General features: G+C 48.0%; 1 long non-coding RNA gene across 2 annotated transcripts in view; it reads right to left on the reverse strand.

The window, feature by feature from the left end:
• LOC135970072 (uncharacterized) overlaps positions 1-26860 on the reverse strand; it is a 121697-nt gene that overhangs the window by 34282 nt on the left and 60555 nt on the right. The window contains exon 1 of one of the 2 annotated variants that reach the window (XR_010585515.2): positions 22293-22654. The exons of the other annotated variant lie outside the window; for it this stretch is intronic. This is a non-coding gene — a long non-coding RNA (uncharacterized lncRNA). Of the gene's footprint in view, positions 1-22292; positions 22655-26860 lie in introns of those variants that run through there. 2 annotated transcript variants of the gene reach the window in all.

Raw genomic sequence — 26860 nt, forward strand, 5'->3', positions numbered from 1 at the left:
GGGCGATCAGCGTGAGCTCTAAGGCCAGACCACCCAGGTCTGCTGACAGCGTGGCGAGGGGCAAACAGTGCAGGATCTAAGGCCAGACCACCCGGGTCCCGCTGACAATGTGGCTTCAGGAGTTTCCTAAACCCTCTCCTCTCCAAGTTTCATGTCAGAAAAATGTGGTGATAACCGTGTCCACCTCGTGGGATGACGGGAACACACACAGTAACAGTGTCAGCAGGTGTCTTGCTGGGCACCTGGTGAGGCCACACTGCTGTAGGTTGCCCCACGTGAAATCCAACTCGTTATATATGTATGTATGTATGTATGTATGTATATATATATATATACACACACACATGTATATGTATATACCCCAAACCTACAACCCTATAAAGGTCATTAATCCTAGTTATCCTCAAGGCATTGAGGGATCGATAATGAGCCATCCCCCTGCTGCTGACCTGCCTCAGCCCCACCCTCCAGAAACCCCGCATCCACACCAGCTACACAGGATGAGGCCAGGGAAGGAGCAAGACTGTGTCTTGAGAACTTAAACTCTGGGAGCTGAGTTAAATCAGTGCCGCTCAAATCTTGTCACCAACTATCTTGTTAAATTGGGAGATTCCATCTCTGGGGATCTTGAGGGAACCTGAGGCTCTGCATTGAGTGGGGTGAGCACTCGTGCTGGAATGAGATGGCAGGGAAAGCAACCGAATCTGGGGTCGCAGCTGCCTGAGGCTTGGGTCCCACCGGGAAAGTGGCACCAGGGCCCTCAAGACAGTGGCGGAGGTCCCAGGAGGCAAGTCCCTGTGCAGAGACTCATGGACCAAAAGCTTGCTCCAGGGCCAGGAAGGGCTGCTGCGCTGACAGCCATGAGGCAGGCAGCCTTCGAGCTCCTCCAGCTGCCATCCTGCAGGCAGGGAGGACAGTGCCCAGACCACCCCGGGGCTCCCCCAGCCTTCCAGGCTGGTACTCTTACTCCAGCCACTGACAAGAGTTCCTATGTTCCATGCTAGGTTGAAACAGTGCCCCAGGCCTTGGGGCACATGCACCCTCCTGCAGGGCCACTCCTACCCAACACCTGGGGATGGTTATTCCCACACATCCCCAACTCACAGCAAAACTTAAAAATGAAAGTCGGAAGATACAGCCAGAAAACCAATGCTCAAGAAGCAACTCCAGAGTGACTCTTCCTAGAGCTATTGCTCCTGAACATCTTTAAAAACATTTCCAGGGTGACTTCCTAGAGCTATTTCTGTTGAAAATCTTTAAAATTCTTCATTTCAAAATTAGCTTTTATTACACTGTCTTCCCTATTCTACCAAGACTCTAGAAAACAAAACCATTACAAATTCCAATTCTATCTTATAGCAAGTTCGAAATACACATGCTTCCTCAAAGGATTCTCCGTGTTTCCTTGGCGATATCCTTTCCATGCCCCATGCTACTGCCTGCAACAGGGAAGGCTTTTCCAACCCAACCCAACCCATCCCAACCCAACCCAACCCAACCCAACCCAACCCAAGGGCCCTGAGACAGGCCCCTAACGAATCGTCTACAAACTCCTGAGACAGGCTTGCCCTAACGAATTGTCTGCAAACTCCATCTTCCATTAAAAACAGTACTGAAAATGAGCATATTACCGCTTTTTAAAAATTACTGTAAAGCGGACAGTGTTCAGTTCTGTGAATTTCGGCACAAATATTCCCATAATCATCATCACACAAGCAGAACAGTCCAGCAGCCCCAAACCCACTCACGGGGCCTCATAAGCATACCGTCCCATTCCCAGCAACCACCGTCTCTGTGTTCTCCCATCCTCCGAGTCTGTCTTTTGCGAGTGTTGTGGCAAAACACTCGCAAAATCACGATTTCCTGGGCATCGTGCTTGGAGGTGCACCCAGGGTGTCCTGTGATCAACAGCCAGGCCTCAGGGTTGCTGGATGTTTATTATTCCACGTATGGCTGTAGCACATTGTAACCTGTTTTGGGCAACTATAGACAGCGCTATTAACATCTGGGCACAATTTTTCTTAAACATCAGCTTCTGTTTCTCTAGGGTAAATACCCAGGAGTGGGGTCACCGGGCCCCACGTTTGTGTGAGTTCAGTTTTATACGAAACCGCCAAGTTGTCTGCACCCTGCTGAACCCCAGCATCGCACAGGAGTCTCGACTGCCTGTCCTCAACAGCACCTGGGGCTGTCGGAAGACCTTAGTCAGGCGCTCCAAGCAGGGGTGTGAACAAATTCGCTGCGGCTTTGGTGCACATCTCGGTGCAACCAGTCACGCTGAAGGTCATTTCAGATGCTTTCAGGCCATCCTCCCATCCTTCTCAGTGAAGCATCTGTTCAGGTCTCTTCCCGCTTTTAAGTCAGGTGGTTTGTTCTCTGTCATGAGCCGTGGGAGTCCTGTGCATTCTGGATATGAGTCCTTTGCCGGCTGCATGGTTCATAGACATCTTCTCCCCATCTATTGAAAATGTGTCTCTTCAATTCCCTAGGGGTGTCTTTTATATTAGAAGTTTAATTTTGATGAGTCTTACTCACTTGTTTTCTTCCTTGATTATGGATCATGGTATCATGGCTAAGAGCTCTCACCCTAGGTCTTGACAATTTCCATTTCTTCTACAGGTTTTGTAGTTTGGTATTTTACATTCAGGGCTATGGTCCACCTTAATTTTCATACAGGAATTTCTCCCTGTTTTCACTCTTTTGCATACAGCTGTCCCATAATTCCAGCACCATTTGTTGAAAAGACTCAAATTCTACTGAACTGCTTTTGCATCTTTGGGTCTGTTCTGGACTCCACTCTGTCAGCTGACCCGTGTGTCCATCCTGAGCATAATTTATGACTTTAGTGGCCGTCTCTGTGAAAAAAGTAATTCTGTCTGGAAACAAAAACCACATTAGAAATGCTCTAAATAAGATTCTTCCTCTTGTCAGGAGAGCAAAGCCACCTCCCCAAGCAGAGGTGAGGCCTCAACAGCTCCCAGACACAACCTTAACACACAATGGAGAAGGCAATTCATTTCAAGGTAGTTACCAAGGGCCACAACGTGAGACCAGCATAGCCGTGAAAACTGCAATAATTTCACAATAGAATGAAATTCATAAAGAACTGCTGAGAAGCGTGTGATAAGTTACATAAATCACTGTTCCTTAAATTCTGACGGTTGACTAGAACAGAAATAGCTTCACGGTACAGTTCAAAGAGGAGAAAGGTAGGTAGGGGTGGTTTCCACACCACACAGGGCCTGCAGGAAAGGGACACTCTTCCTCTAAACAGGAGGTCCCGGGAGTGATATGATAAACCATGGTGAGAGGCACGGAACTGTGCAAGCCAGAGTCGCGGCCTTTGCCCCACCACAGAGCCTGTGTCCATGAACGACGAGGCTCGAATGTCAGGCTGAGGCAACCGAGGCAGTTATCAGGGGACAAGAAAACGAGCGCACGGTGGAGGCAAAGGTCTGAAATTGAGCAGCAACTTCGAGTCAAGTGGGACAAACTGACTCAAAATACAGGTTCCAAAAACCACCACAGCGAGCTGTTCCTCGGCTCTGGAAAGGCTAAGTGACTAATGCCCACACTGAGCATCTGCTCCCAGAGACGACCCTGGTGACCTAAGGCCCAGCTCCTCCAAGCCCGCGCCGAACCTCATCGAGGAACTTTGCTGGCATCTTATGGTACATTGACATGTTCCCTTAAAATCTGGTATTTCATCAACAATGCAGGCGCCAGCTTTGACTCATTCACATTTCGATTAAACAAGATAATTTACACCCTGGCCATCCCAGGTAAGAGGTTTACTACAATCTTTAAACAGAGCCAGAGGCTACAGTCTGCTCCTACACAACACCATGTCTCTACAAGTTCGATGGGTTTTTACTTTCCATGTCTTCACTTGCCTAGTGCTAGAAAGCAGATTAAAAACAGAAGGAACCCAGAAACACTCTTGAATGAGGCTCAAATATCTTGCAGTCATCATCGTGATGAGATGTTTATTAAACAGAAATGTTCTCCCCTGTAGAAAGCAGCACACATCAACACACACTGGTAACTGTCGCCAGCGTTCCAGATCATCTTCCCTTCCATGGCCACAGTGCAGAGCAATGAACCACGCACACCTGCAGACCCACAGAAAGCGGGGTGACACGGCCGATTCTTGTAGCGAGCAGACCAGGGTGCACTCAAAGTGCATCTCTTTCCAGAGGGCCGCCACGGAAAGTTACACATTTATTCCACGAGTTAATGGCGCTGCACCAAACATTTCTGTAAGATTCTCTGAGCAAGCTTTTCCTTCTGCCTAAAATGTCCTGACACAAACTGAAAAAGTTCTTGGAGCTGCCAAAGACTTCAGTATCCCCTTAACTATTGTCATGCACATCCGTGTGAAGAGACCACCAAACAGGCTTTGTGAGCACAACATGGCTGTTTATTTCACCTGGGTGCAGGCGCGCTGAGTCTGAAAAGAGTCAGCGAAGGGAGGTAAGTGTGGGGCCGTTTTATAGGATTTGGATAGGTAAAGGAAAATTACAGTCAAAGGGGGGTTGTTCTCTGGCAGGCAGGAGTGGGGGTCACAAGGAGCTCAGTGGGGGAGCTTTTTGAACCAGGATGAGCCAGGAAAAGGAATTTCACAAAAAAAAACAAAACAAAACAAAAAAAACCATCGCTTAAGCAAGGACCGGCCATTTTCACTTATTTCTGGTAGAACGTTATCAGTTAAGTCCAGGCAGGGCATTTGCACTTTTGTGATTCTTCAGTTACTTCAGGCCATCTGGGCATATATATGTACAAGTCACAGGGGACGCGATGGCTTGGCTTGGGCTCAGAGGCCTGACAACTATAGTCTTTACTTTTAAGGTGTGGGGTAAGATCATATAATCCTCAACTAAGCTCCTGAAGCTGTGTGTGGCATCCAGCAACAGCACGTTCCATTCCTGGATTACATTTGACTCAAGAGTCCACAGTGAGAACGATTTCTGGTGAATGAAACACCAGGCAGGAGAGCAATTCCGCTGGGCACCTCTTCACACACAGCCCAGGAGCTGGGGGGAAAGGAAGAGGCCCACGCGCGTCCACCGTGCTCACGCCCCCTTGGAATGCGCCCCACTCCTAGAGACCCAGACCCAAGGGAAATCTGACGTGAAAAGGGACAAACCCTCACTTTGGCAGAGGGACAGGGACTCGAGGCCACAACTTGACCTCAGAGCAACACAAGTGCAGACACAGCACCCCAGGACACCCTCTCCACCCAAATTCAAGGAGGAAAACCAACGCCCTGCCCCCTTGCGGAAACCCTCGGCTGCTGGAGCAGATGCCTGCCGGCATGTGCAGCCTCTCCCAACCCACATTCCTGGCTCACCAAATGTGCCTCAGCCCTGGCACTGCTCGCCACACCCACAGGTGTGCCAGGAGGGGCAGGTCCTAAGGTCTCCATTGCACCAAAGCCTGCAAGGCAAAGGGGCCGTTCCCTCCAGCAGGAGTCCAGAAGCACACACTGCACCAGCGTCACAGCGTGAGAATTCTCCCCTGGGTCTCCGAGTCTCCAATCTGTTGCCCGCCAGGGTCTTCTGCCAACGGCAAGGCCCAAGCTGGGCGGCACATTTGGTTCTCACCATTTCCCTTGTCAAGATCAATACTGCAAACATATCCAGTTCATCCTGTCACTAAAAATCAAATAATCCCCCATCTCCATCACAGATGACGCAGTCAGGTTTCCGTTACCGGGGTGTTTTTTTTTTTCTATTTTGAGATGAACGTTTCTGAACGGGTGGAGTGCAGTGGCGCAATCTCGGCTCACTGCAACCTCTGCCTCCCGGGTACAAGTGATTCTCCTGCCTCAGCCTCCCAAGTAGCTGGGATTACAGGTGCCTGTCACCATGCATGCCTGGCTAATTTTCATATTTTCAGTAGAGACGTGGTTTCACCATGTTGACCAGGCTGGTCTGGAACTCCTAACCTCAGGGGATCCACCTGCCTCCTCCTCTCAAAATGCTGGAATTACAGGCTTATGCCAACACGCACAACCATTACTGGTGTAATTTCTAAGCCACTCTCTCACACCCACTCCTTTTTTTTTTTTTTAAAGAACCATCTTTATGGCTATATTTTTTCCAAGAGAATCAGTTATCCGTTTGAAGTACAAATAAGACATTGTGTTTAAAAACCAAAAATGCCAATTTGCACACAAGTCTCCAAATACCCAGTTGATTTGAGCCTTCAGAATAAGATCAAGCTGTTGGCTGAATACAACTTCCCTTTCCATCTGTCTGCCTGTGAGTTAGACACAAGGACGAAGCCACGAGCTAGGGACATAAAGGCAGGAACCACCAAGGTAGCCCAGACTCTAAATAAAAGCTCGAAGGACCAACACAAAGGTACCACACCCTGCACGCCCTCCTCTCCTTCCTTTTCAGAATTTCCAGAGGATGAAACAGGGACCTCCTCAGATGTCCCACGGTGCAGGCGGCCAGAGGGGAAGGCGGCGGCAGCCTGAATGAGGTGACCGGGAAATCACATTCCACAAACAGAAATTCTCCATGTGCTTTAAATCCTCTGTCTCTGAAGAACTATGCCAGTCTAACAGTCGCTAGAAAACCGCATTCAAGTGTCATTTCCCATTTCAAGCAAAGAAAACAGTGGTGGGGCATGAGGGAAAAACATAGCCATGTGTTCTGGGGTATTAAATTTTTTTCTGTTATAAATATATAATTTTACATTCTCAGTTTTCTGTATAATTGATATGCTTCCTAATTAGCAGACATAGTAAAAAAAAGTGAATTCCATGTGTAAGATCAGAGGACCCGTTCACATGGCTTCAGGTTCTGCTACTGTGTTTCAACTTAAGAAAATGGTTCTGTGCATTGGTAACAAGGCCTGAGAGTCTGTGTGAGAGTCTGTGTGGCTGTAATCAGGGTTCATGTTGGCTCCATAGCAGAGGATGTTACCCTGTTACATTATCTTCTACAAAAAATTCTGAAACAATGAAGGCTGAATAGACACACACACCCTCCCAAAATAATCCAAATGTCCACCGATATGAAAAACAGACGAATTACGGTTTCCATCATGGAATATTCCTCAGCAGTGAAAACAAAGTATAGCCACAGGTTCCAACCAGGATGAAGAAAACATTTTAAACACGTTTAAAGTGAAGCGACTAGGTGGAATTCCTCGATTACAGGCATCTGCTCCAAAAGGGTACTGTTCTGAATCCTGTGATGTAGAATGAGAGTTAGCAACCCTGTTTCTGGGCACATCTAGAAAAAAGCAAAATAATGACTACACAATTTTAAATTCTTTGTAAATTATAACTATTACTATGAAAATTCTAAAAATGTGAAAATCTTCCCAACTGTTATTGGACAAGCTTCAAAATAAATACCCTGGCATTGCTTGCCACAGCCACAGGTGTGCCAAAATAAATGAAAATATAGCCCAAGTGAGTAGAATCGAAACCTGAAGACGTACGAGCCGTCCCTGTCTCACTATACATCGTGGAGAAATTTAAGAGCAGGTAGTGACACTGCAATGCAAGGCTCAAACCAACTGGGTATTTGGAAACTTCTATGTAAATTGGCATTTTCAGTTTTTAAACACGGTGTTATTTGTACTTCAAACAGATAACTGTTTGATTTCCTTGGAAAAAACATAGCCATAAACCTGGTCTTAAAAAAAAAATACGGGAGTGGGTATGAGAGAGAGTAGCTTAGAAATTTTAAAAGTGTCGGCAGGGAGCAGTGGCTCATGCCTGTAATCCCAGCACTTTGAGAGGCAGGCCCCACGAGGCCTTTGAGGACAGCGGTCTCCTCTGCTGCCTTCCTGCTGGACTGACCCTACGATATTCACTGGGTTTCCACCCTTGTCTCATTCAACATCCCAAGGGTGGTCTTCATCCTCGTCTGGGGCTCAGCTCTGCCCCAATTTCCTAAATCTCTGCCTTCAGAGCCTGAAAACACCCACGCCCAGGGTCACCCTAAGTCCACGTTTACCCCAGAGAGTCCCAATTTTATGTTTTCCCAGCATCGCCTTAGTGATAATTTATCCTGTAAATTCCAACTGCCTTCACACCTCACCTTTGCTGTCTCCCAGCAGACCCCACTCAGATGCACATGCCCCAGACCCCACACCCAGGTCTGCGCATGCTGCCCTGCTCTGCCCATGTGGGGACCACCTCTCTTTCTTGAGGAATCAGCTGGCGATCATCATCTTGTGGAGGGCTGCCCTGACTTCCAACTCTCTCCAGCAAAGGCAGAAGCCATTCTCGGTACTTCCCCAAAACTCAGACCAAGTATGAATATGGCCCAGATGCTAGCTGTGCCTGGGATGCCATGGGCAGGGTCCCCAGATGCTCTGCACGTGGCCCGGGGCACCGCCTGAACACAGCAAGTGCTGAAGAAATAAAACTGACATGCGCTGACCTCTGATAGGGCCTCCTTCACCATCCACATCTGTCTCCCCTCTGAACAGTAAAATCCACAAGACATGGAGGGCTTGTGTCACTCATCTTCAAACTCCCAGGGTCACCCTGGCAGGTAAAGGGGACTCAAATGTCTTCTGAAGGAAGCAGCTGGTTAGCTGCCGAGTTAAAGGGCCTCTGAAATTCAGAGCTCTGCATAGGAGTCCAGCACACTTTATTATGAATGACTCCAACCACGGCAGAAGTGGCCGTGGAACCAGTGCTGACCAATTCAGGGTTTGTTCACTGTTTCTCAGTTCATTATCACAACTCATGCTCACAGAGCAGCCGCGCACAGATCCTCAGACGTCTACACAGAGTGGGACGATGGCGCCAAGTCACGTGAACGTCCTGTTGCAGACTGGGAGACACCGGTCAGACACGGAGCCAGGCAGAGCACAGACCTCGCGTTAAATCGGCTCCTTGTAAACAGCACTCCCGGCCAGGCCCTTTCCTATCTGCACAGCTTCTACAAATTCAACTCTCGCACCTGACACCTAAGAATACTGCACACCCCCATGTGAACCCCCCATTTACCTCCCAAAATGACCCGGCATGACCGAGGACAAAAAATTTCAACATAAGGGAACCGGAGGGTATGTGGGACTTTCTCGAGTCCCTGCTGCCTCCTGATGGGAGGGCCCAGTGCTTCACACCCCTAGTGAAGGGCAGGTCTCTTCGGCCCCCCAGCTTTGACCTGGAGCTTAAATCAGCATTAACTAAATTTCACTTTCCAGGACCAACTTCAAAGGCCTGCAAAGCCAGAGAAGGGAGAGGAGATGGAACACGCCCCTCAACCTCAGACCTGCTGCAAGCACGCACTTCTCAGATGCGTCCCAAGGTGCACAGCGTGTCCGTTGGCTGTTTCACATCCACCGACCTGCAGGTCTTCTATGTGGCATCAGCCTCCTGGGCACTGGAAACAAGAGGAATAATAGCAAGTCCCCTCTGCAGCAAAGGTGAGGCAAAGGGACCCAACGCAATGGAACTGGCCTTTTTCTGACAGTCTCAAAACAGAAGGAAAATACTGCACAGCCAACTTCCCCTCACGCAGGTTTATTTACCTGTGACTCAGAGGCCATGACAGACAACTTCAGGTTCTTACCGATTCCTATTTTCCCCATCCAGGAAGCCTTTGTTTTTAATATCGTACGAACTTGCCATTTTGTACGCCAAAAACAGCAAATATTGGCAGTTTCCTACAGTTCAACCGAATAAAATATGATCATGGCCTTTTGTGAAACCATGAAGGAAAGGTGGATATCTCAATATGTGTTTCCAGACTGGCTTTGTTCCTGAAGCACTAACTCTGTTCACTCAGGATTTTAGACACTGAAGAATAAACATCAGTATCTCACCAAGAAAACCAAAAAAATGAAACAATTTTGCATCCACCTTGGAGCCTTTTCAGGACAAGGCAGGACACAAACTTTTAAAAAGCTGCAGTTGTCCCTCTGTATACACAGGGACATGGATTCCAGAACACCCCCCGAGTTTACCCAAATCTACGTATCCACAGGACCCCGCGGCCACCCTATGGAAGCGCATGTAGGAAACGTCGGCCCTCCACAAAGCCAGGTTTTTTCAGTAAGGGTTTGGTTGGAAAATACTTAACATAAGTGATCCTTCGAATCTCAAAACCTATGTTGTTCAGGGTCAGCTGCATTTACTACTTGTGTCATATCTGAGGCCTGAAAGCCATCATTCTCGATACCTTAACGTGATGGCTAACAAACTAACTGTTCTGATTAGAAAGAGGAAAAAGCTTATTTTTAAGCTGACAATGAGACTGGATGCGCTACGGTGAACAAAGAACACACCTAAGCAAGCACCAAGGTTGGGGTGACTTTCTGTGCTCAGACCCATGAGGGCCTGTTCCTCCATCTCCCTCTGCTGAAAGGGATAACTGCTTCTCCCCCATGACTAAAGGGCCTTTTTAAAATATTCACACGAGAAGTGCTATTAAAAGCTGAAAGGTCACAGATAACATTTTTAAAAATAAACACTAACGTAAGCATTTAACAAGCCCATTATGATTTAAAAAAAAATGGTATTAAGTTCTTGGGTGTGGTAGCTCATGGCTGTAATCCCAGAACTTTGGGTGGCCGAGGTGGGTGCATCATCTGAGGTCAAGAGTTTAAGACTAGCCTGGCCAACATGGTGAAACCCCGTCTCTAACGAAAATACGAAAATTAGCCAGGCATGGTGGCAGACGCTGGTAGCCCCAGTTACTTGGGAGGCTGAGGGAGGAGAATCACGAACCCGGGAGGGAGAGTTTGCAATGAGCCAAGATCGTGCCATTGCACTTCAGCCTGGGCGTTGAGTGTAAAACTCCATCCCAAAAAGAAAAAAAAAGTATCAAGTTTTCCTTCCAATGAACCTATCATTCAGCCACCGAGGTATACTATAGCTACTTATTCAGCCATGAGATACACCACAGGAGATACAGGCGAGCAGGACACAGTTCTTCCCTGAAAGAAGGCTGCACCCTCGACAGAAGGGAGGCACACACTCCGAATGGAATAGGCATAGGGAACAGATGCTGCTGCAGGTGGAACTGGCTGCACAGAGCACCCGCTCAAGTGTCTGAGAAACAAGGAGCCGTTGGTGCCATCACCTTCCATACCTGAGCTGGGGCAGTGGGGAGCCTGTCATCACCACCACCACCACCCGGGACAAAGAGCCCCAGAACCACACAACGAGCTTACAAACTCACCGAGACAATGACCGAGCAATGTGCGTGGAGTGATGCGAACACGCAGACGTCAGGGCCACGCGCAGCGTTGGTTTTGTGCATCAACCTGAGCGTGCCTGGGGTGCCCAGATGGCTGGTTCTGCATTATTTCTGTGTGAGATGCTTGTTTGCCTCTGCACTGAGTGGAGACCCATCCTCGCCGGTGTGGGGGGCACCACCCTATCCACCCAGGGCCCCAGTAAAACAGCAAGGCGGGGAAAACTGGGTTCACTCCACCTGTGCGGCTGACGGGCCGGTGACATCTGTCTCTGCTGCCCATGCTCCTGGGTCTCAGCTCCTCAGACCCGGGTGGGATCTGCACCCTCCGCTTCTCAAGTCTTCAAGCCACACCCTCCCAGGACTCTAGCTTGCAGGCTGTGGGTCCTGGGGCTTCTTGGACTCTGTAGCCCCTGCAGCAAGCCTCCCCCTGGAGACACACGCACACCAAGCTGGCTGTCTCTCTGGAGAGCCCTGACTAAAAGCCGCCCCTATAAGTGGTCTTCAGAGTTTCTTTCTAGCCCTAAGATCCCAGCGCCCCTCCTACAATTCTAGGCGGAAAGGTGAACGGAGACCAATGGACAGAGGTGTGTGCGAGGACACGCCAGGCAACCGCACTGGGCAGGAGGGCACTAACGCTCACTAAGCAAAGAATCAATGTGGCTTGCCACAAAAATGAGAACAGTAAGGATTTCTTCAAACAGAAATGAGTTTGTTTCATGATTTGTTCTTAATACATAAGAAAGCATAAAAGTAGGCCTATTAACAATTACGTAAGCCTTTAGAGGCCCTTGAACTACTTCTGTCCCTTTGTGTTTTTATAGAAAATAAGCCTGAGGTTAAAGAGAATAACATCACTGGCCACAGCTGGGGCCACGCGAGGACACAGCTTATACCCCTGAGGTCCCTGGGTGCCCCGAGTCCTTCCCTTGCTATTTATGGCAATGTGGGAGAAACCAGGAGGTCTGAGCATGGACCTGACCGTGCTCCCAGGGGCCGAGGAAAGCACCCATCTGTCCAGTCTTCCCTCCACCCCGCCGTTCCCTCCTACCCAGACTCTTGGGCTGACGCGGCTCATGCACTCAGCAGCGCCATCATTCAACGTTTAGCTTCGCATCACGAGGGCCTCCTCTGGCCTCCTCTGACCACTCCTGAACCTGCAGTCAGCACTAGTTTGCAGGACACGCGTGGACAAAGTTGATGGATCACGGCCTCCAACGAGGAAGGCGCCAGGCAAGGAGTCGGAGAGCCGGGGATGGAGCAGCACTCACCCAGGGAGGCGAAGGCCAACAGCGGCCACCACTGAGGACCTCCCTTCCCACCCTGAGGGCAGCTCACCCAGGGAAGCGAAGCCAACACTGGCCACCACTGAGGGCCTCAAGGGCTCTCCCCACCCCGAAGGCGGCTGCGATCACATTTCCCATCGCACCAGGAGACCCCTGTATTGAGCACAAACCTTTTCAACCTTTGAATCAATAAGGAATCACAACACAGACATTCCCCCAATCCAAATGGCCAGCCCACAAAACAGACACGCAATCATACACGTTTCCTGTGGGAAAATCAGTCAGTCCCTGGGGCCTCGCGCCAGGGGTGGGGGAGCATCATGGGGAGATGCCCCAGCCCCAGCCTGGCTCTTCCCTCTACAGCTCCTTTCCCTCCTCTTCCCCCCGCCCCCGCTAGCCTCAGAGGCTCCTCCCTCAAATTCTTTCCCCTTGATGAAGTCATTCATGCCCAAAATACAAGGCAAAGTCATGGGGGCTCAAGAGAAAATCCATACCGTGGCTCACGTTTTAGATTCTCATAAGTTTGAGAATAACCAAGCAAGAATCTTTGGCATCTGAATGTGGTCTGAATGCATCTGAGCACACTGCCTGTCACTGGCCCGGAGTGGATCATGGGTATCTCGGACATCTTCGCAACTCTACACCAATTATTTTGAAACACACTAGCAGAATAGAACCATGTGAATAGCTGCTTCTCAGTTAAAAGTAGGAAAAGACTCCAAAAGCTGCCCTCAAGGAACATCCTTCCCACGAGGAGTTTCTGCATCGGGCCCTTCAGGCACAGGCAAGGCCCCTGGGCCCAACTCCCTCATCCCTGCGTCATAAAGCAGCAAAGATGGTGGGGAATAAAGGAAGTGAAGGAGTCAGTCCCGCACAAAACGGGCTCCAGAAGCCACAGCCACTCTCCCAGTGTGGGAGCCAAGTTCAGAGACCTGGAAACACCAGCGTTCCCAGGGAGGAGGGCAGAACAATGCCATTTCCCCCTAGTTTAGGGAGACACCACCCCACGTCCTCTGACCTCAATAGAAGAGACTTCACATAAATGATTTCAATGACTCCACCACACACAGAAAGTGGGCTAAGGGCTAACGCACCCATTTAAATGCCTGGCAAAAACACATTAAATGAACACACAGATAAGCAAGATTCTCCTGTTATCCACGAAATATTCAGAAACAAATCCAACAAGCAATCTCTTTGCAATCAAAAGACCAATTCAGAGGTGCAGATTAAAAAATAAACGTACAACTGAACCCTTAATACACCAAGAACCAAATTCCACGGTAGTGTTATCACATCACCACCTCCCAGCTGAAGGAAGCAGCACTGGCCACTGACCAGCTGTTCACTCGTGGGTCAGTGAACGAAAGGCAGTGCTGTCCAGGACAACGATGAGATGTTAACCTGAAAAGGGCAAAATTGCAGAGGCTGGAGGGACCTTCCAGGTAACCCGGCCCCCTCAGTGGACAGAGGACCCCCGTGGGGCCACAGAGCCCAGAGCTCCAATGTGTTCGGGGCAAGCACTCAACTGCAACCCTGATGATGTCCGAACGCCTTCTGCCCTTCTGCGTCTCTGCCCCACTAACAGGGAATCCGTGAATGCTAAGGACATATAACGCATTTTACAATACATGTAGATTTTTAGCAAATTAAAGATAAACAGTGACAAACTTTGAGAATTAACCAAAATGTAGTTCAGTGAATGCCCAAACTCAAAGCTAGTCTCCAAGAGGTGATAAGCTGTGTGTGGTGGTTAACGCCTGTAAATCCCAGCAGTTGGGGTGGCTGAGGCAGGAGAATCACTTGAGCCTAGAAGGTTGGGGTTGCAGTGAGCTGTCATTGTACTACTGCACCCAGCCTGAGAAACAGAGTGAGACTGTCAAAAACAAACAAACAAAAACAAATTAAAGGAGTTCAAATGAACTCGCCCATACCCTTTAAATTTTCATTTGGGTACATGGGGTGATCTAGTTCCTTTTTCCCTTGCAATACATGAATAATCTAATAATAAAATATAATCTAACAATTAAAAGGGAAAATTTAATTATTTTCCCATTTCATTATTCCCTATCTCAGGGAAAAAGTTAAAATTATTCCCTATTTCAGGGAAAAAGCTAAAAATCATTTTAAACCTTCCTTCCACAAAGCAGTATACTCAGTCATCTCTATCTGCTTTATCAAGTGGAATTCAGCTTCACATGTCTACAATACAGTTTTTGTTAAACAGCGTTTATGTAGACAGGCAAGAGAAAGAAACACTTGGTCTATGTAGAAGCAGCAGAAGACACGTTTTAACAGAAAAGGGAGAAGATACCACCGTGTGAATCTGGAAATTCTGTCCTCATCTTGTCCACACACACAGAAAACACCCAAGCAGGTGCCTAGTGTCCAACAGGAGCACAGAAAGGACAGGGATCCCTCCAGTTGTTTAATGACCAGCCCCACTTGTCACTGCCACATAACAAAATCCGCATGGCAACTTCAGCACGTTTCATTCAAGATTCCAAGGAAATCAGGCTGAAGAACATACAGATGTTTTGCCCACATTTAAAAATCCAGGTGTGGGACTCATAGAAATAAAACACACTATGGGTTCACTTAACTTTTCCAAATTTTTACTTGGAGAAACATATAAAGTTCTTGTCAGTTACATCCTTAAGTTTTTCAATAATTTTTAAATGCAAAGGTCGGGCAAGACTTGTAAAGAGGTACACACATACGGCCCGGCGTGGTGGCTCACACCTATAATCCCAGCACTTTGGGAGGCCGAGGTGGGCAGATCACGAGGTCAGGAAACCGAGACCATCCTGGCTAACACGGTGAAACCCCGTCTCTACTAAAAATACAAACAATTAGCCAGGCGTGGTGGCGGGTGCCTGTAGTCCCAGCTACCCGGGAGGCCGAGGTGGGCAGATCACGAGGTCAGGAAACCGAGACCATCCTGGCTAACAAGGTGAAACCCCGTCTCTACTAAAAATACAAACAATTAGCCAGGCGTGGTGGTGGGTGCCTGTAGTCCCAGCTACTCGGAAGGCTGAGGTTGGAGAATTGCATGAACCCGGGAGGCGGAGCTTGCAGTGAGATCGCACCACCGCACTCCAGCCTGGGTGACAGAGGGACAGTGTCTCAAAAAAAAAAAAAAGGAGGTACACACATACATGCTACGTTCTTCTCTCAAAGAGACGGGCCCTTTTTTAAGATTCCAGAAGTAAATGTGGTTGTCACGCTGCTTTTGAGAGGATGGGCTGTGTTTTAAGCATGAACACACTTTCCTCCATGCACCAAGGATGCACCATGGGGGCAGTGCTACCGCCGCCTCCCCAGTCTCTGCTCAGGGTGGGGCAAGGGGAGCTCAGTTGTCTCCCGTATATACCGTCAACAGGCCAGGTGCTCAGAAGGAGGCTTCCAGGACTCGCTGGAGGCATTCGTTAGCAGGGCAGGCAGTGCCTCGTGCTGGTGGGCATCCAGCAGTAAGGGGGTCTTGCACTTCACTCCCTGGGCCCAGCCCCAGACAGAGGGGAAAGAGACACCTGTATCGTAACTCATGTATATTTATAGACACACAGAGACTCTGCAGTGCAAGGTGCAGAACTAGAAGGAATCATGGAAATAAGAGGGAAGACATTTGGTTATGACTGGCAGAGCCACCTCAAGCCTCAGCATTTCCTGCCGGAGCCCTCACTGACCAGACTCCTCCAGGGTCACTGCCACTGCCTTCCCCAGCTCATGACAGTGACAGAGCCTCAGAACAACCTCCAACTCCTTCCTCACCAGCCCAGGGGACGAGCTGTTCATGAGTGTCCCAAAGCCTGAATGCGGGAACACAGAGGTGACTGAGCAGAAAGGGGGACAGCCACAATGGCCGCGGGTGTGCAGATATTGCGGGGTACCCCAGCAGCCCTTTCCGTCTTAAAGAGGACGGCCACGGGTGTGCGGATGCTCCCGCGTGACCCAGCCGTCCTTTCCACCTTATAGGGGAATGGCCACGGGTGTGCGGATATTCCCGGGTGCCCCAGAGCCCTTTTCACCTTAAGGAGATTTTCAGTCTCATATCAGTCTCCAAACTATTCAGTGAGGTTGGAGGAGTATCACTGTGGACCAATACTGATTGGCACCAAGTAAGGGCAATTTTATAACCATGTCTCAACCATGAAACAATCAGGTCTTTGGCCATCTGATCTAAGCTTTTTCTATAACAAAGTTGGATAAATAAGTTGAACTTTGGTTTTCCAAAGCTTGTTACAGAAACCACATCTTCCTAGGTGTGGCTCTGTGGTGTCACATGCACACATCAGTAGCCAGGCTTGCCAAGACTCACGGCACATTACACGTTCACCTGAGAAGGCTGCTCAATCACTGAGGGCTCTGGCGTGCTCTGAAATGAATTTGCCACTTCAGCCTACACTCTACTCCCTTGTTTGGTTAAAGAAACCCAAAAAGCAGAATTTCTTTTGGTCAATCGCCTACTGACCCAACTGCAGAGGTGTTCATTAGAGTACTTTCATTGCATCATAGAAAGCAAAGTCATATAGATCAACTCATTATTACCTCTCCAAAGGTTTAGTAAATCTCCAGATAATCAGGCAAACATTTTAAGAAGCTACATTAAGGTTTACAATACTCAAAATTTAAAACTACATCCATACTTCAAAAAACCACCATTCCCATTTTAGATGGCCAAATGCATATGAGAAAGAAAGAAACGTGCTGAGCGCATTTTTTGGGTAATCTTATGGAGAAACTGCCACTTTAAAAATGGCTCTAGTTCCTGGCTCCAGATGGGTGTGGTGGGTTGCCTCACTCAAGTTCAACTCCACCTGAAGCTGGGACACTAGAAATCCATTCCCAGACTCCAGGGCACAAGAATTCCCACTTCTGGAAACAGCCTGGAAAGCAGACCTGTAGCAGAGAATTCTTTCCTGCCCACCCTAACCGTCCTCTGTGGAAGGCAACAGTCAAAGACAAGTCCACCCCCCTAGGCGCAACTGCACTACGAAGAACCATTTCATGGTGGAAGGTGATTGATTAGTGGGAACAGGCACTTTAGCTAATCACTTATGAGGCAGAGATGGGGGTTTGAAGGCCTGTGTCTGGCCTTGTCCTCGGTAAATGGTCATCCGCAAGTCAGCCTAAGCCACATGGGAAGGGGCTTCTTGCAGTAGAAGTGGGGGCGCAGTTGTGGGGAGGGGGAATGTCTTAACCACCACTGTTTTACAGGATCACAGGGCTCAGGAAATGTTCAGTATTATCACACACCAAGGTTTTTACAGTCTGAAGAAAACTACAGTCCTAAGGTGTCAGTTCTCAAAGCCTTAAGTTCCTCCTGCTAAGATTCCCAGAGGGTCTCGACTTCTTGCACTGAACCCCAACTTGCACAGGCACCTGCGTCTTCCTCCTGCAGCAAATACACATGAGAAGGCTGTGGCTCTGCTGCAGTAATGATGCCATGCAGCTCTAACACCGTGGCAGAGTAATGGCTTTGGCCTGAATGTCCCTAAAACCTCATGCTGAAACCATCTCCGATGGGATACATTAAGAGGTGGGACCTTTGGGAGGTCCTGCTCTCAGGACTGGGGTTGGTGTCCTTGTTGGGAGCACCAGGGCTCCTCCACCATGTGAGTCCCAACGAGACGCCTGCTGCCACGCAAGACCCTGTGAGATGCTGCTGTCTGTATGCCACAGGCCCTGGGACACCAGATGTGCAGGTGCCTTGACCTTCACTGCCTTGACCTTGGACTTTCCAGCCTCCAGAGCTGTGAGCAATAAATGTCTGTTTACAAATCACCCAATCAACAGCAGCCGGACAGAGAGACAGTAATGTTACAACATGAGTCACTTTCTCACTGGGCCAGAGGCCTTCCCATGAGCCACCACCGTAAAGCAAGAACTCCCTGGAGGATGCAAAGGGGTTCACAAGGAATTCTACCCAGCACCAGGGTGTCTGTCCTTTCTCGTAGGAAGATAGCTGAGCCATGGCAGGAAACTACGGGGTGGGTAGGGCTAGACAGTAATGTGTCACCTGCTCATCTAAGCCTCAGTCTCCTGCCTCTCATCATGACAGCGGGGGTAACCCCCTCACCTGAGCTGTTGGGGGAGGTAAGATTGCTGGGTGATTAACAATGTTACTTCCATAGAAATTAGGCAAAGAATCCGCCCCTACGTCTTATAATACCAAACCAGGCCAGGAATTCCACATCACTACTAATTTGCATGGGAAAATGCTGGATTCTCATAAGTTCTGGCATGTCATTTGTATTGATAAAGTTTGCAGAGTTGTCATATACTAAGTATATAAAACAGGAAAATAAATCATGCAATTTGGAGGTTGAAGCAGGAGAATCACTTGAGTACAGGCGGCGGAGGTTGCAGTGAGCCGAGGCCAAGCCGCTGTACTCCAGTCTGGGTGACAGAACGAGACTCGATCTCAAAAAAAAAAAAAAAAAAAAAAAAAAAATTGCTGCTTCATGCTAGTAAAGTGGGCAGATTCTACATGCCAACTTATTCAAAGGTCACCTAACACTGACTCAGGAACTCTGGCCCTGATGTGCTTGAAGTTTTAATGCTAACAGTGTTAAAGACCACTCCCCCAGGAGCTCTGAACAAGTACTCCAGGTATACGCTGAACAAGACCACACACTCTGACCGAAATCTAACTTCACAGACCCAAACTACAGAACCACAGAAGACACTGCTTCTGTCCAACTTTGTGTTCTGCCACCGTTTGTGTCCGTTATTTCCTACAAACCATCTCATTAGAATTTAGGGCACACAAAAGGCCGATAAAACAGGGTTACTTTTCAAAGGTTTGGAGGTGAAGAACAGATACAATGCATTAACTTCCTATTGCTGCTGCAACAAATTACCACAAATGCAAACCTCCTCTCAGCCCTGGAAGTCAGGAGTCCCAGGGCTGAAGTCAAGGGGTCAGTAGGTTGTGTTCCTGCTTGGAGTCTCCCAATTCATAGAGGCCACCATGCAGCTTGGCTCACAGCCCCACACCCCTCTGACCACTGTCCTGGCCTCAGCCCTGCACCCCTCCAGCCACTGCCCCACCCTTGGCCCATGCCCCTCCGGCCCCTACACCACCCCCGCCCTCAGCCCCACAGCCCTCTGGCCTCTATCTCATCCTCAGGTGTCCTCCTCTGAGGCAGACCCTCGTACTCCCTCTCATCAATGCACATGTGGGGACGCTAGACCCCACCTGGACAACCCAGGGTCCTCCCCCATCTCACTGTCCGTTACAGTCACATCTGCAAAGCCTCTTTTGCCATGGAAACTTCATTATACTAACAATCATTTAACAAGTCCATTATAATGATGTAAAAATTGGCATTGTTTTCCTCCTAATGAACAGATCAGTCACCCATGTAACCTATAAATATTTAACTATTAAATATACAATACTGTAGGGGACAAAGATGAGGAAGATGGTTCCTCCCTGAAAGATGACTGGACCCTAGATGGAGGGATGAACATTCTGAACAGAATCAACCTAACTCAACATTTGAGTCAGAGAGGCCAAGCAGTAAGACTTTCAAAAAAGCAACCAGAAAGTGTGTACCGTGCCTGTAGTTCACAGCTGAGCCTGGCGTCATGAGCATGAGCGTGTGGACATGCATACCAGACCCAAGTTTAAGATCAAATATAAGGAGCTTTCAACTGTAGTATTTAACTAGATCTTATTACAAAATAGCTTCTTGATTACAGTTTTTGTCCAAAAAGTTCTCTGTAATTAAAGAAATTAATTTTCCCCTAAAAAACACTTCACCATCTATCATCCCATAAAAACTAAATGGATATATTAAAGAAAAAAGACAAATGTTTGACTTCGGGGGTTTGCCTACGACTTGGATAAGAATGATTTTCTTCTGGCCAAGCAGGGAGCAGCTGGACCAGACTGGAGGGAAGGAAAAACAAATTTCCACTCTGACCTCAGTTGGACACCAGAGTCTTCCCTGTCAGAATGTGGGTGTGGTGCTTCCCACACACTAGCCTCTGACAAAACTCAGCCCAAGGGTGTGGGAAAAGGCCGTCTACTTCTGAAAACTCTATAAAGTACAGACACATCAAAAGCTTCAGAAGACTGTAAAGTGCCAAGGAGACCACTGCACCCTTGGAGTTTACAGAAAATCGTCAGCATCACACGTGTCTGAGGTCCAGGTTCAGCTCCCAGCTGCCGCGACACCGTGAGCGCAGTCCTGGCTTCCCCTCTGATGCAGAGAGCTGGAAACTCCGCCGGCAACACTCAGAGCTCAGAACATTCTAGATGAAAGCAACGTGTTCCTTTTAAAATGGGGAACCGGGGCAGCACAACTGAAGCGCTACGACTGTCTCAACTACTGGGTTTCGGGGTAGCATTAGGAAATCGTGAGAATCCAAACCTCAGTTTCATACAGATTCCAAACTCACTGCAGGTTCCAGAATTTTTTGAAGCATTCTTCCAATTTATCACTCAGGATTCCCTTGCCAAAGCTAATAAAGTCTAAATTCCTTACGGAAAAGCCACCATAAGCACCACCACAAATAAGATCAACTGAGGCCCGCCCTTTGCACCAAATCTATAAACTGTAACTCACACAAGACTGCTGGAGGCAGCTCTCAGTTGACGCCAAATCCGTGAGACTTCATTATCCCCATTTTGGATCGAGTGTGAAGACTGTCAGCAAACCAGGGCCCCAGTGTGAAGTAGAGAACAGATTCTCTGACACCTGCCTGAACATTTTCTTCCCACCTGTCTTGGATATTGAGCACCCTCAGAGCTACTGAGTCACCCACATTTGCAGGTCATTTATCCAGCCACCAGGATAACATAATTTTGCGACAAAAATGCCTTCTCGGGGCTTTGTCATACTCAACAAGGCAGCTCAGAAGGCTTGGTAAGCCCAAGAAAGGGGGAAGCGTCCTCCAAATAGACAAAGACCAAGGAAAACCGTGCAGACTCTCTCAAGACAGCAGAAACAGAGCCCGCTGTAGCATTTCAGGCCCTGCTGGCCACAGCCCTGCGTTAGGTGGCACCATTTCCACAGATGCAGCCTACTGGGCCCATTTGAAAGGTTCCGCCTGCGAGACACTCACCCCCACTTCCAGTTTCTGCAAGACCCGCTGCAGCCCCACTCCACCCCGGGGGCCGACTGTTCAAGATTTCCCGGCGAGACCCCTCAGAGCCTGCACAGCGTCTGAGACTGGGAAGCACCAAGGATCCAGAAACGCACAAACCCGTTCTCCTCATGCTGCTTTCTGGGTTCCAAGTTGTCTTAAGAACGAGTCCTGCATAAACCCCGGGCTGGGGAGCCAGCCACAGCCCAGCAGCACCCAGCTCATGTGCTCCACCCACCCCACAGAGGACCACGGAGGCCCCAGCATGCGCTGTCCGCAGGGCAAGACACCAGAAACAGCCACAGTTCAGGGTTCTCCCACCCACCCCGCTGCCGTAATTACCTGCTGTGATCTGAATTCTCATTGATTGGGTAGGTGATCCCACAGCTCCGCTGCCCTAATTACCTGCTGTGATCTGAAATTGCATTGGTTGGGAAGGGGATCTCACTGCTCAAGCACTCCCTGCTGCCACCTTGCAAACAACATAAAAACATCCAAAACCTCTCTGAACGTTTACTATAACCTCAAAACAAGACCCATCACGAGACCAGGGAAGATACACACGCACATCTGACAGCTGGTGGGCATCAGTGACCGACGCCACGGCTTCCGTGTGGTGTGTGAAGCGGGAGGCCTGTCACGGTGACTCAGGCTGGGGTCTGAATAGGGGTCTTCCAAGCAACTAGGCAACTAGGACGCACACCCCAAAACCCAAGTCCCCGCACTCATGTACCTGGCAGAAATGCTGCGTGGCCATTGACACCAGTTGTGCACCAAGACCGATCTGTGTCCTGTGGCCCTCACAACGTCCGTACACGTCTGGGCCCAGCACAGGCAAGCATGGCACCCTGCTCACCTCCAGTGGGGCTCTCTCCTACCAAGGGGGATGGCCCTGAAGTCCGTAGAGATTTCCAAAGCTCTACAAAGTCGTCCTTCCTCCTGCTTGTTCAGAAGACCTAAAGCCCTGAAGACACCAGTGAGAATTGACCTAGCCTCTTAAGGCAGCTCAAACACCTAAACACAGGAACGCTGGACCTCTCTGCCCTCGGGAGCAGCCAATAACCCACTGGGCTAAGCAGAAGGCACAGATGTCACATCTAGAAGCCAGTGGTGCTCACGTTTGCATTCCAGGAGCCGCCCTTGTGAGTCCCTCCAAGGCTTCCAAGTCCCACTTGATTGTTTTCATCGTATCTTTATAACATCAGAGACATTATATCTCATGGTATCTATGAGATCCTCTCTACTTTTATGAGCATATATGCTCCCTGACTTACCATGGGATGAAACTGTTCCAATAAACCCAGCGTAAGCTGAAAATATCCTAAATAGAAAGTGCATTTGACATAATAGTTTCAACTTACAATGGGTTCATCCAGAGGCAGCCCATCTCGGGCCGAACAATGCACTGAGTGTGACTAGTTCACACCATCACAAGGTTGAAAAAAAAAATCACAGATGTAACCATTGTGAGCCAGGGACCATCTGTATTGTGGCTCCTGTCTTCAGAGACAACAGAAACCTCTTCTTAGACAAGAATCACAATTTATAATCCTCAAAATATTAAACTTAGTTTAACAATCTACAGATTCAAACAAAGCCAAAGTAGGCCCACAAGACCGTTTGTGCCATTCGCTAAGACACACGACTCTGTAATAACCCTCACCACAGCCCCTCAGGGTGAGTCCCAGAGGCGGGTGAGGCTTGTAGCTACGGACACTAACAAAACCAAAATCAGAGTACGCAGGTGCAGTCAAGTCATTTGACTTCTCCACTAGCATATGCACAAATGTTTATCAGCAAATCTGATCTTTGCTTTACCTCCCTCCCATGACCTAAAAAGGAGTCCACCCCCCCACCACCCCCCCAACACACACCCCACTTCAAAAACATAATTCGTACTTGCATTCAATTCTGGGCCTTTGGAATAGACCTAATGGGGGATTAAACCTCTCCTCCAACCCATTGCTTAGTCTTCTTTGAGGATGAAGGATTTTGCATAACACAAGTCAGCATATAAAAGATCTTGTATAGAAACAGACTTTCAAGGGTCCTCATTAGAGTGATTCAACTAATATACAAAGGACCCAACACACAGCACAATGTCTATTAGAAGAATGATTAATTTGTTCCCCTCAAAATCCTAATATCTACACAGAAAAAATACCCGATACACATTTTATCATTCTTTACCAGTATAGTCATACAAGCAAAAGAGTATCACAAAAGCAAAAGAACACATTTGGTTTGACTCACAGTTCTAAATTTAATATAAAATTGCTAAAACCACCAAGACAAACATGACTATGAAATATTTAATGATCTTCACCTAAATTCAAGTCACCATTCAACCACCAATACCTCTGCTCTCCTTACAGGAACTTCCCAAAAGTAAATTCTGGAATTAACAGGACAAATTTTTCTAGTGATAGAAATTAGGAAGAAATTGGTTGAAGGTGGTTCCTTGGCTGTCAAACTTTTTCTCAATAATATTTTGTAAAATAAAAGCATCAAACAGATCTTTACATTAACTTACAATCTATCAAGCAATACTGGAGCAAGCTTTAAATATTAGCCACATTCTGTCAGGGCTGACTAACATTAAATCAGCATCAGTCTCATGTCTTGCAGTATCCACAGCTCATCTTCTCAAAACCATTTAAGATTTCATAATTAACTCAATTAAACAATCTAAGTCATCTCCTTGATCATTGACATGAAGGGATAATTTTCCCCCCAAATAGTACCTCTTTCCTTGACATGATTTAATCTGTGGTTAGAGTATTTAACAGGATTTCTTTCCTTCTTAGAAAATAAAATATACACCTTTCCAATATGAAAAACACTAACTGATAATGCTATAGCTTAACCAGGTCAAAAGGGTTTTTTAAAAAAAAAAAAAAAGTTAAAAAAGGAACCTAACTGCATCTTTGGACCTTATGTGAGGTAGTGTCCAGGGTCACTGGGACCCCCACTTGGTCAGTGCAGCTGGATACCAATTAAAGACAGAAACCCAAGGGTTCACTCAAAGCCCCTTCCGAGCTCTTCATCCTAGTGGAAGCCATGGGCACAAAGGAATGCGGCATTCCACGGAGGACTTTGGGGAATGGCTGCTTGAGAACATCAAAGTGGCTCACGTCCCCAGAGTATAAAGCCAGTGAATGCTCTCAGCTTCAATGCAGCACCATCCACAGCAGCCAAGGTCTGGAATCACCTGAGAGCCCGTCAACAGGGGATGAAGGGAACGTGGCCCGAACATACACAGGAGCAATACTCCACCACACAGCTGAGATCCCTGTCATCCGCGACAGGATGGATGGAGCTGGAGGACATTACGTTAAGCAAACGAGCCAAGCAAAGAAATGGAGCATGTTCTCACTCATAAGCAGGAGCTGAGAGCAGATCTCAGGGAGGCCAAGAGTAGGTGGTCAACACGGCCCAGCAGAGCCCACTCATAAGCAGAATGGGCAGAGGCTCGTAACGGGCACAAACACACAGCCTAATGGCAGCACAAGACCTACTATTGATAAATCAGCAGGGGGATGGCAGTGGGTCATCTACTGTGTATTTCAAAACAGCTAGGAGAGAATATCTTGAACATTAACAGCATAAGGAAAAGAAAATATTTAAAGTGAAAGACATCCCAAGTACACAGATTTCATCAATATAGGGATGAATCAAGATATCACATGCACTCTGAAAACATGTACACATATTATGTATCAACAAAAACAAAAACCAATGACAGAACCATTTGCGAAGCATGGCAGGAGAAGAATGGGAAGCCTGACATGGTGTGGCTGTGTGTCCCCACCCAAATCTCATGCTGAACTCGAAACCTTCGTTGGAAGTGAGCCCTGGTGGGAGGTGACTGACTCATGGGGGTGGTTTCTAATGGTTTAGCACAATCCCCCAAGTGCTGTCCTCATGGTAGTTCTGAGATCTGGTTGTTTGGAGGTGCATGGCACCTTCTCCTTCACTCTCTCTCCCCTTCCAGCCATGCGAAGACATGCCTACCTCCCCTTCCCCTTCCACTCTAAGTTTCCCCAGATGTAGAAACCTGTACAGCCCACAGAACTGTATGCCTATTAAACCTTTTTTTTCCTTATTACCCAGCCTCAGGTAATTCTTTATAGCAGTGGAAGAACAGTACAGTCCTCAGGACCAGCAGTGTTTTCCTTCTACCCAGCAGCCAACAAGGTCCCACGCACTAACTTGTTTTCCAAAGCCTTTGCCAGAATGCTGAGGCTGTTTTGGGGATACGGACTTTCCCCATCTCTGGCTAACCAGATGGGGCATCCTATTTGCCTCTTACCACCTTTCTCAGACAAACCCCACCTCTGAAACATCCTCCACCAGGGGCCTCCTTCAGCAGCAGCAAAGCTGAGTATTCCTTGCACTTCCCTTCTTCTGAACAAGTAAACATCTTAAGCTTATTTTTCCATCTTCCCAGCTCATTGAAAAAAAATCTTATGCTTTCTATTTTCCTAACACACACACGGAAGAGAAGTGCCGTGAGGGCAGGGGCTCTTGCTTTCCCGGATCTGAGCCTGGCCCTCAAACACTAGCCGAATTCATACTGACACGATATCCAGAAGCAGAAATGCAAATATCCACATGACTTCAAATACCCTAAGGCTCTAACAGGCTGAGTGGCCCATGTAACTATGGTTTGTGCTGGGCCATTCAACTGGTGTCCAAATCCCTGTCCAAGTGAGCTCTTTAATCTTGGGACTTTTCAGACAGCTGTTTTTTTTGTTGTTGTTGTTGTTGTTCTGTTTTGTTTTTATTAAAGGGATCTATTACAGTTACAATCAAGAATATCCCAGGCCGAATGTGGTGGCTCATGACTGTAATCCCAGCACTTTGGGAGGCCAAGGTGAGCGAATCAAATGAGGTCAGGAGTTCAAGACCAGCCTGGCGAACATGTTGAAACCCCATCTCTACTAATACAAAAATGAACCAGCCATGGTGGCAGGCACTTATAATCCCAGCTACTCAGGAGGCTGAGGCAGGAGAATGGCGTGAACCAGGAGGTGAGGCTGCAGTGAGCCAAGATCGCGCCACTGCATTCCAGCCTGGGCAACACAACAAAACTGTCTCAAAAAAATAAAAATACACCAATAGGCCCAGTTAGTTCTTCACCAATGTCAGATACATCAGTTTGAAGAAAAATAATATGAATGCATGTTTTTAAATTTCAGTGTTGAATTTAACCATATCTTTTAAGAAGATATGAAGATAGAAGTTCCCCAAGGATCGGGGGAGAAAAAAGCAGTTAAGAAAATGTTAAAACCTCAGGAG

This window comes from Macaca fascicularis, chromosome 3, assembly GCF_037993035.2.
Source record: "Macaca fascicularis isolate 582-1 chromosome 3, T2T-MFA8v1.1".
Lineage (NCBI taxonomy): Eukaryota > Metazoa > Chordata > Mammalia > Primates > Cercopithecidae > Macaca > Macaca fascicularis.